Below are 11,131 nucleotides of genomic sequence, written 5' to 3' on the forward strand. Positions count from 1 at the left end.
TCTTACTTCTCAGGTTACTCTTCGGTAGCTCTTAGTCCTTCTCTCAATCTCTTCCACTCCTTGCTGATCTCCCTTCGGTCATTTGCCTTGGACAAATGATTCACACTACTTGATCTTCATCCTCTGTGGTAGGGATTCCTTAGTCTCTTGCTGACAACTGTATTAAAGAAACTGGAATTTTAAATGGGGAAAATGGAGTTTACTCTTTTTCTTCTGTAATTCTTCACAATGCCATCTATGTGTCTTCCTTACTGATACTAATATCTCATCCATTCTTTTGGATATTGCAATTCTACAGTCTGAATTTGTTCACTACATTCTGTGCTGTTTTGTATACCTGAACTGCTATTTCTATGCATGGTTCTTGTCAGTATTTTCATAGAATTCTGTTACTAAAATATCATCCTTCTGATCTCCAGTACATCAATTTTTTTTTATTTTCCTTCTTTCCTCGTACATTGTCATTCAGATGCACTTCATATATTATAAACACCCAGTTTCAAATGCTCCTCCTTGCCTGCCATTTTGACTATGTCAGGCTATTGCTGCATATTCCCACTTACAGCCCTTCCCCAGATGCTAAAATAACCTCTCCTGATCTTCATGTACAACTTTTTCATTTGGAGTAAAAATCTCCATTACTTATCCCATAATCTAATTAGTGCATTTCTGTGATTTTACGCTAAAACGACTGAAGGCTTTTCACCATCACAGGACAATTCCTCTACTGCTCTTACAGTTAGGAACTTTAAAGTTTCTACCTGAATTTATTTATATATGGCTGACAGAAGGCCTTTTGCCATGGTGCCAGCAGATAATGTTTTCCCCAGTTACTCACAGTGGACCAGATGACTACCAAAGGAATCAGCAAAATAACTGCGGACGTCTGGGAAAACAACACTATAATAACTGCAGTGCTCATCAAAGGACAGAAGCAAAAAGAAAGCACCATTTATATCATGAAATTTAACACTGCTTCCTGTGAGCTTGGATGTAGAATTTTTCTTGCACATAGCTGGAGTTATTCCCTTAGTCTAAAGTTGGATGAATCCAGATTAATCTGGGTTTCCAGACTTCAGGAAACTTGCACAAGCTGAAACTTCCCCATGAATGATTCCTTCACACATTCATCAGCACAGCTTTATGTGAAAACAGGACATAAGCAACCTTGAAATAGCACTGAAACTTATTATATTTGTAGTTATGTGGAAACCTAACACTTTCCTTTTCCTTGCTGTGTATCATCCATTCCTTGTGCATTTTCCCAACCTTTGCTTACATCAGGTGCTCAGGTTTTGCTTTGTTTGTCTCTTCGGGATGATATCCAAGAGTGAAATTTCACTCAGTGAACCATTTTACCTGTATTTTAGCTGTATTGACCGTGGTGGATAAAAGGCCTTTCATCACCCTGCTCTGATCCTGCTTCTGTTAACAGCGACAGAGAGAAGATGGAGTTTTCAGAGCAGAGACCACAATGCAGACTGTGAGCTGTAAATACTGATTTTAAGCAATGAGGGTCAATGACACATGGTATGGGCAATGAAACACAACAAAGAAACCTCCTAAAAGATAGTGCCACTGATCAAAAGTTTAAAGGCCATTTGATCTCACTATCTTGAGAGCTTTTGAAGTGACCAGGATCTCTGTGTGTGTGTAAATTAGAAAAACACTTTTGAAAAGTGCCACCTATATTTCAAATAGAGCAAATAAGCAATGTTTTAACACTTCAGTTCAACAACACACATAAGCACAGAATATTAACTTAAGTATTTTTCTTGGATACCTGCATTTTTAAAAATATAACTGTCTGGCCTGTAAAATAGCAGAGAAATTCACATGCTGCTCATTAACAAATAATTGTTTCCTTCATTGTCATGCTCATAGCAACCTACCCTTTTGTTGAACTGCTATCTGTGTTGATATTTTCTCCAAACTTTGTAAAGATGTCTTCCAATAATTTAATTTTTATAAATGAATGTCTGATTAAAAACATTGTTAATTCTCCTTCACATCCACATTATTTTATCTTCAATAAACAAATCCAAGTCACTCTAAGAGCTAAAGCTAATTAATACTTTTCCTTAAAGCCTATGAGAAAAACCAAGGTTCTCACATTCTTTGTACATTAGTGTCTCAAAGGACACGTTCCCACATCTACTCAGAAAAGAAACAGTTTAAAGCAGAAATTCAAACCAAATAAACAGAACTATTGGCTGAAGGGTCTCTTATTTACAGTGCCAGAGGTCCTGGAGTCCGGCTGTGGTTAGCCCTGGCCCAGAGCAGCTGTGTCTGTCTCACTCTGTGCAACTTGTTTACTTCTGTTCCATGTTCCCTGACCACAGCACCCACCTCCCTTGCACCCACTGTGTGCCACCATTCCTTCTCTGCCTTCAGCTGTGAGAGTTGAAGCATCCAAAAGCTGGATAGAGCCCGAAATTCTGTGTATATTCAGGATTGGATCACCTGAAAGGACCCATACCAAATAATTGATTCCATAAGAAATTAAGAGAATTAATATATTTCCAATGTACTAGATCAGAGCAATGTAAATTAAGGTCAGTAAAGCTTCCCTTGAGATCAAAGCCCTCAGAGCCACTACTTTGGCTTCTGCTAGAAGAAACAATCAAAAGAAGACAGTGCACATATGGCATTGAAGTGTGCAACTGATATTTTGAGAACATGAATACTAACTGCATATCTGACACACTGGTGATGGAACAAAGTCTTAAACTGACTGGTTTATACACTGCTTTAATAATTCCCAGATTGTATTCTACAGTCTGGAAGAATTATAACTTTTTGGATCATTGTGTGTGAGAATTACTTGCGAGAGAGATGTACTGTTATGAAATTTAAGATACTACAAGTTATTAATATCCATATAATATAATAGCATTTTGTAACAAATTCAATAAAAGCAGAAAACTCATTTATGTTGCAAATGTAGGATTAGCTGAAAGCAGTCAAATGCAAATGGTCATGCCAACTTCTTTACAAACATCTTTTAATATTTTGGAAACACATATGGAGGGTATAAACCACTGCAATATATCTAATACAAAATGCAAACCTAAGAGCATACATACAATTTCAAACTTCATAGGAAACTGGGAAATATTTATGCTAATGAGAAAACAAACTTTAATTCATTACATCAGTTTCAAATTTTCCAGAATATTGAGGACACTACGCTACAAAAAGTTTCTTATATTCTCTATCCATCAAATAAGTGCAGTATAATAGTGTTCACAATTTCATTTGAATAAATGGGTATGTCAACATAGAACACAAAGCTTGTGGTCTACTGAATTCCAAATTCTTGTTTTATTGGACTTTGTTTCTGGTTTATTTTTCAATCCCAAGCAAAATATCATTTGTCTCTTAGCGATAAATATGATAACCCCGCTCTGAACTGTACTTGTTTAGCTAAGCAAAAACACAAGGAAATTTTCCATCTCTGGGGCCAGGAACTGCATTTTCCTGAAAGAGTCTAACACCACCAGTCTGCAGGCTGGGCTGGAACAGACAATAGTTCTGTATGCTAATAAAAACCATTCTGCAACACCACATGCTTGCATACTCAGCAGTGCTATCTTATATTCGACCATGATTAAAGAAAGAACAGCAATTTCTTTCCCTAACCCTTCTCAAAACTGATGTAAATTATACCCCTTAAACAGCAAATTGTAAATTTGGTTTTAGAAGAATGACAATCTTTCTAATGTGAGTGGAATAGAACACAAGTATGTGAGCCTGAAGCTCTGACTCCTGCCTTTGGCCTCACTGGGAATTCCTGAAACTGCCTTCATTAATGAGCTCTGGTATAACCTGCACAGATGTGTGTGCATGCACATACCCAACAGACCAACCCAGGTGTGTTGTAACTCAAGTCATTTCAAAATACTAACAAGGTAGAAAAAATCAACCCATTAAGATTTCCCCAGAAAAACCTCCAGAAAAAAAAAAAAAATCATTTTTTCCTTCTCTCATACACATTTTTGCATGGAACAGAGAAAATTTTTATCTTAGGCATCAACATGTTTAGATTATATTTCAGTATTACCTCTCAATTATTTCCAAACCAAAATTACTAAATATCCTTCAAAAATATATTGTCTTGATACTTTTTAAAAAGAAGTGCAAGTAACATAATTTATTATAAAGGGCATTTCAGACCTGTTTTAGCAGAGTTTAAATAATTGGACTTCTCTGATTTCCAAAGTGCTCTTCTAGGCTCACTATATGGTTTATTCTTATACAGTATATAGTAACAATCTGACAAGCTTTTCATATGCTTTAAAACTTATACAGAAAGAGTGAATAGCATGCTATGATGGATTTAACTTGTGGGCTTATTACACAAATAAATGTCAGAGATGTAGAACTGACAATGTATTTAAGGAGGATCTTTGAACTTTACATCAAGCCTGACTTAAGGTGATTAAAAATAATAAGTTTTGGATCTTGCTCACAGTTTGCAGCAAAGTTTAGTAATTTCAGAAGCAGATATTGAAGGTTCTAAATCACCCTTTCTGAAAGGAAAGTGGGAGCCATCCATTCCTGTTGCTATAACTATGGATTGTTGGATTATACTGTAAATGTGCATGATCTCTGTCGAAATGAATGCTTTTTCTTAACAACCAAGAAATTCCAAGTATACTGAATGCAATGATGTATCAGAGATTATATAGATATGGTCTTTCCATATACAAGAAAACAATACTCTGAATGTTCATTTAGAAATTCATTAGTCTGGTAGACCAGACTGCATAAAAATATTCTGAGATTTTACTCTTAGTAAGCAATATTATATGGATCTAGCATATATCTGACAATTTTTAAATTGGCATGTTATTTTTTTTTTTTCTGAAATATTTAAAAAACACCATCCAAAAAAACCTCAAACGAAAACCCCCAAATCCAAAACCAAACAGCTAGACAGGCAGTACAAAAAAAGGAAGCAATATGTATTTGAAGGACAGGGAAAAATTCATGTGCTATCTGCCTGCATCAGCCATGGAAGTAAGAGGTGACAATTAAAGTTATCATAGAGGTAAAGAATAACAGATTTTAAGAGTATATGATTTGAAATCTGCCATCAAGAACAAAAAATCAGGCAAACATGAGAAATAAGATGCTTGAGAAGATCTGTATGTAAAGAATAGTTATTTCTGTGACTCATTAAAAAGCTTCTTTTTATTGCTTACATTCACTGTTTATGCAGAAAGAATTAAATCTAAACAAGACTTTGCTAGCAAAAACAGTTGTAGCTATCTCACATTTTCTGTTTAACTCTCTTTTCCCTGCTGTTTATGCTAATTTGCACAGGGGATGGAACAGTTGGAGCACTCTAAATCCTTCTTTTGTACTTCTCTTAACTTTGATGAGCAAAATAGAAATGCTAATCCCTTCTGCAGACACATGATTTCCTTCCTTTCTCCTTCTCTCTGAGATATTTGTTTTTCTGTTATCCAGCCTTTGTTCCCTAGTCTCAGCAAGGTTCATATGATGCTCTCCTTTTCCCAGGGCCCTAGGGTGAACGGAATTCCACAATCCAGCAATTCATGAAATACAAGTGGTACTGAGACAGGCAAGAGGTCTATCAAAGCAGATTCCTACCTCTCCGTCCTTTCCCTATGCCTGTGGAACAAACAAAAAAACAAACAGTCAAGAGTGTTCAGTATTGCATAAGGAATCAGTCTAAAATATTGGCCTGAATTTTAGCCCTGAAACTGGTCATAGTAACTTCAATTCCAGCATTTCACATCGTGCTCTTCCTTTGTTCAGTATAATTCTGACCACATATTTAAGATTGGAAAATTAATGATAAATAATGATTCAGGAAATAATAAAGTCATGGACCAAAAACAAGGTGATAAAAACTTATTTTGGACATGAAGCAGATGCACTGGTGCATCATGTAACATCCATGAAAATATTGGAGGATTTTCATATTAAATGACTGGGAGAAGTAGGATGTAAAAGTAAAAATGTAAAAATGGATGTAAAAATGATCCAGATGCAAAAAGGGAGTGCTCTTTGTTATGCACTGTAGTAAAATCCTTCATTCAGTGGGCATAATCTGGAATACTAAATACTACTTTTATTTAGAAAACTAAAACAAATTTGAGTTAGATAGAGGTACATATATGTAGGTAAAAGGATATTGTTTGAAAAGTCATATTTTGAATCCAAATTTTTTTTAATTCACAATAATACATGTCTTTCCAAAGAATTTAGAGTGTCTGTAGAAGGAGTTACATCTACTTCGCAGTCACTTTTCTACAGTAAACTCAAAGAAAACCAACATTCATTTGCTTCCTCTTACTAACATTAACAAGCTCATGAGGCATAGCGTATTTTGAGAAATGAATATTCATGGACCTCTCACTTCTGACAAAACACAATTGTCTCTGTCACACAATATGAGTGACCCCACCTTGTTCATCTGACAGATGCATTTTTGGTCACAGAATATGAAAAAGTTGGAGGAAACTGAATGTGACTTTTTAAGAGACTGTGTAACCCAACAGTTGAACTTACTGTTACCATTACTGGAACACTCATGTTACCTCCCTCTTATGTAGGACTGGTCCCTGGCCCAGAAGAAGGTGACTTTTTATTTTGTAACTGTTGTTTTAGATGAGACTATATCACCATGTTAACTTATTTTGCTTTATTACTCTTACACTATAGCTTCAGACCAGGAGAATCTTTTAGCCGAGTGCCAAGGTGAAACAACAAAATGAACAAGTTATTTTGGGATTTCCCTGTCACTCCTTTCAAAGTTGGACACATCTTGCTCTTCTTGTTAAAAATCAGTTCTAGAATTTTCCAGAGCTGACACAGTAGACTGAAGACCTCTGCTTCTGTTCAGACTGGCAGGCTGAGAAGCTGACAAGAGGGAAAGTTGGTACAATACTCAAGCTCTTTCTGAGAGTCAGGAAGGATTTTTCATTTCATGGCAAAACTAGCATTTTTTCCACACATTTTTTCTTATCGTAAGTTCCTAGGGATGAGTCTATGAGGACCAAAAGAAAAGAAAGCAAAGAAAATATTATAATGAGTGAATGTTGACAGTCTGGATCAAAGGCTCAGTGCTTTATAATCAAAGTTTTGGAAAAACAAGAATAGGACGACCCTGAGGCTTTGGCATTGAGTTCAAGAGCACACTTAGGAGTCATTGCACCTCCAAGAACTGGGAGAACTGAAATGGAAACAAAGCCCTCTCAAAAAACAGGGGAATAAATTATTCATTTACTACTGCCAGAAATTATGCAGTGGGAATACATTCTGACAAGGAATGTGTTAGGCAATGGTCACAGCTGGGTATGCTTCCAGTTTGAGCAGTGCCCCAAAAACCTCTGAATGTGATGGAACTCTCTATTAACTTCAGTGAGCTTTTAATCAAGCCCAAGTGAGTCAGACAGCAAGATTTAAAGACAGTTGAGGAAGTTCACAAGACAGTAACTTAGATTGCACAAGGCCAGAGGATGTGGAAAAACCCCAAGTGTTAGTGAAGGGACTGATTAGAGGGCATGAAAAGCTCGCTCCCAAATGTCCTTTTGTCTGTCTCAGGAATTTCATTATCTGCTGTGATAACAGGATTCAGAGAATGCAAGCAGTGATCTGAATCAGTTTCTAATTCAAGCACAAATTTTCTGTGAGCTTTTTTAAATGCTTGGGTTTTTGTCAGCAGTACCACAAGGCCTCTTAGTAGTCTTTCTTTTCTTTTATGGTTTTGTTTTTTTTTTGTGTCAGGTCTCTTGGGTTTCAAGCTGGTCTAGGATTGCTAGCATCAGGACTTCTGTCATCCAAGCTCAAACACGTTGCCAAACATTAATTTCAGCATCAACTAAGGCATGTCCCCTACAGATGCACCACTCTATCTCTAAATTCCTGTTATTTAAAGCATAAACCAAAACTAACAAAACTGTTTTCTTATTTGTGTGCTATGCAAACCATCATGCTTGTAAGCTTGTAAAACTCTTTATATAAAATATATTCTTTTTCCAATAAGTTTCCCTAGCTCAAACAAAAAATTGAAGTCCAGTGTTTGTAAGTTTAACATTTGCCTTCAATTAATTTTACTTGCTTAGTGTTTCTGGAAAACAAGGCCAGCAAAGTATACTATATTCTGACAGGAATACAATATACCACTAAAATCAAAGTTAAGATTCAGACACAATGTAGTTTAAACTTCATTGGTCTTATAAAATGAAAAAAGCAAACCTACAGACCAAAAGATACAATGTTTTCAGGCCCTAGGTCTCAGTATGCCTAAATCTACTTAGTTGTGTAAGAATGAAGAAAAGTATTAATAGTTATATTAATAACAGATAAGAATTTATCCTCAATAAATAAAAAATTGAGATCTCTTGAGATCAAGTGAAAGCAATGAATACTGGTCCTGCACAGAGAGGATATGCTTTGCAAATGAAGGAGACAAATTGGAAGTGATACTTTAGCAGAATAAATCTTAAATTACCATGCACAATAGAAAATACTATACTTAAAAATGAAATAATGTTAACTACTTGCAAATGGAACAATATAACAATTATCAGTAGCACTAAAAAGGTGAATGATAAATTTTTGCTGCAGAAGGAACAGATGTTTGCTTTGTTGTCAGGAAGGAGCATACACAGTCATTGCAAGCAACTAGATCATTAAATTAAGGAGTAAATTGAGGCTATTGATCTGAAGAAAGAGAAGAGCAACAGGACACTGTTTTCACTGTAGTTACTGTCCTGATTCTTAATGGAAGAAGATGCTTTTGCAACAAGAAAGACAGTGAAAAAATAAATTAAAAATACTTGATTTAATGATTCAAGAACCCTATTTTCATAGACGCAATTAATGCAAAACTCTGCCATCCAAGAGTGGTCATAATACTACAAGCCATGCAGACTTGACTTAATTGCCAAAATAGCAATTTTGATTACTATTGCAAAAATGATACCGTGAGCTATTTGGTATGTCCCACAACACCCTAACCTCTACCTATCTGCTAACAGAGCTATTGCTCTTCTATCCTTTGACCTATGGGCCAAACTCTGCCAAACATCTTGGATTCTTGCCACAAGGCATGTGGCTTAAAATCCTTGATGTGCTTTCAGTGCCTTATGTAAATTTGGGTAGGATGGCCTTATTGGAAAAAAAAAAATAGAAATTGCTGTGGAAGTTACATACAGGGAATAAAGTTTCCTTGGCACATCAGAGCCTTATTTATGAATCTTACTTCCCTCCAGAGATACAGGAGAGGTTCTGTTGTTAATATTGTTGACAGTATTAGGAGGCATATTTCATTGAAGAGTTGGAAAACTGATGAAAATATTCAGAGGAATAGGTGCATGTTGTAAAAATACTGATAATATAAAAGTACAAAATTAAGTAGGAAGGAACTGATAATAAAGAAAACACAATCAATTAGGAAAAGAGATGACTTGACATGCTAATATAGTAAAACTTTTTTCTGATGTAATAAAGTACATTATACTACAATTGTACCCCCATCATTCGCAGCATACGATAGAGGTTCATATCCATTAAGAAAGTGGCATTTCCTCTCAGAAGAAAAACACTGGTAATAGTACATTTTATGAGCATTGCTTCATAAGTACTTACAGAAAAGTAAAGGAGGAAAAAGTACCTCTGAATACATATCAGATAATACCTACAGTGGCTGGAAATTCATTAAACATTACCATATATAATAAGTCACGAACTAGAGATGTTACATATAGGAAAAAATATTAATAAATAACCCAAATTGCTTCAGCCTTAATCTTGGACACTGACAAATTTGTATTTGTAGATTACCAGGTAACACAAAAAAGTTGTTTTCAGAATACAATTGAGAGTGTTATTGGTATATTGGTAGGAGCAGCAAGAAATTTGAGAGGAAGGGGTAAAAAACTGTCGCATGAAATTAATGCCATTTCCTTACAACAAATCTTTGTTTGACCTTCCAAAAATTCAGTTCAGCAAAATCATGTATAAGGGTGTTTGAATTCTGACAAACTCCTCAGGCTGAGGTCTTCAGCTGAGGGTAAAAGCTGTACTACCTCCCACAGCCCCAGAATGCCACTGCCATTGGTCAGGGTCTAACAGCACTGGCTCTTCATTCTGAGTAACTCCATCCCATTTGAGACAGTGGAAGCTAAAGGTAAGTTTTGGCACTTCTCTCTTAGTTGAATTTTTAACGTTGGAAATACTAGTATTTGTTTTATTTTATCGTGGTTAATACTGTTTCAAAGCTTGCAGATTGTGGAGACTATTTATTTTCCCTGGATATGTCTTAGTTCCTTCCTGTGAGAGGTGTACATAATCTTCATCAAAATATTTGATCTTACAGCTACTGAAGATGCCAATATTTCTACAGTGCATTCCAATATATTACATGAAAGGGAAATAGGGACATGCAAACCCTACAAATCAGTGCAGAAACTATAGCCATAGATAAACTTTTTTTTTCAACATATATTTGCTGATTTTGTCTCTATATATGCAAAAGTTAATACTTACCAAGACTTATACCCTTTAAAAATATTTTATTTTTAGGAGTTGTGACATGAAAACAATTCTGCACAGTAAGCAATATTTTATTTAAGAATCGTTTATTCAGAGGAAAAATTACGCCATATACGTTAGTTCTACATTTTGGATTGATAGCTGAGTCATCTGGGATAAATGACATGGAAAGGAAGAGCAAGATTAAAACCATTTCTGTCAAAAATAAGCATCAGAAAACATAAAGACAGACAAAACCCTGCTAATTCTAGCATACTTGCTTATTTAAGAGATTGATTGTGCTTTTATTTTACTTTATTTAATTTTTTAATAAAGCAGCATACTTTTAGCAATATTGGAACCTAATACTGAAAGGTGAAATTCATCTAAGCTTTCTCAAAGAGAAGACCCAGTGGCTCTGGCTTCTTCCAGCAGCAGCTGAAGTCTTTCTGAATGAAGAAAATGAGAGAAAAATGAACGCCTTGTGTTACCAACCATCCCCAGAGGAATTTCATATCCTCATGCCTAAACCAGTTTTATAAAGACCTCTTTTCATGAAGCTAAAATTCAGCTCGTTGCTCAGTACATACATTAAAAAAAAAAAAATCTGATGTACTTC

The sequence above is a fragment of the Zosterops lateralis genome, assembly GCF_965231275.1.
Source record: "Zosterops lateralis genome assembly, chromosome: 4".
Taxonomy (NCBI): domain Eukaryota; kingdom Metazoa; phylum Chordata; class Aves; order Passeriformes; family Zosteropidae; genus Zosterops; species Zosterops lateralis.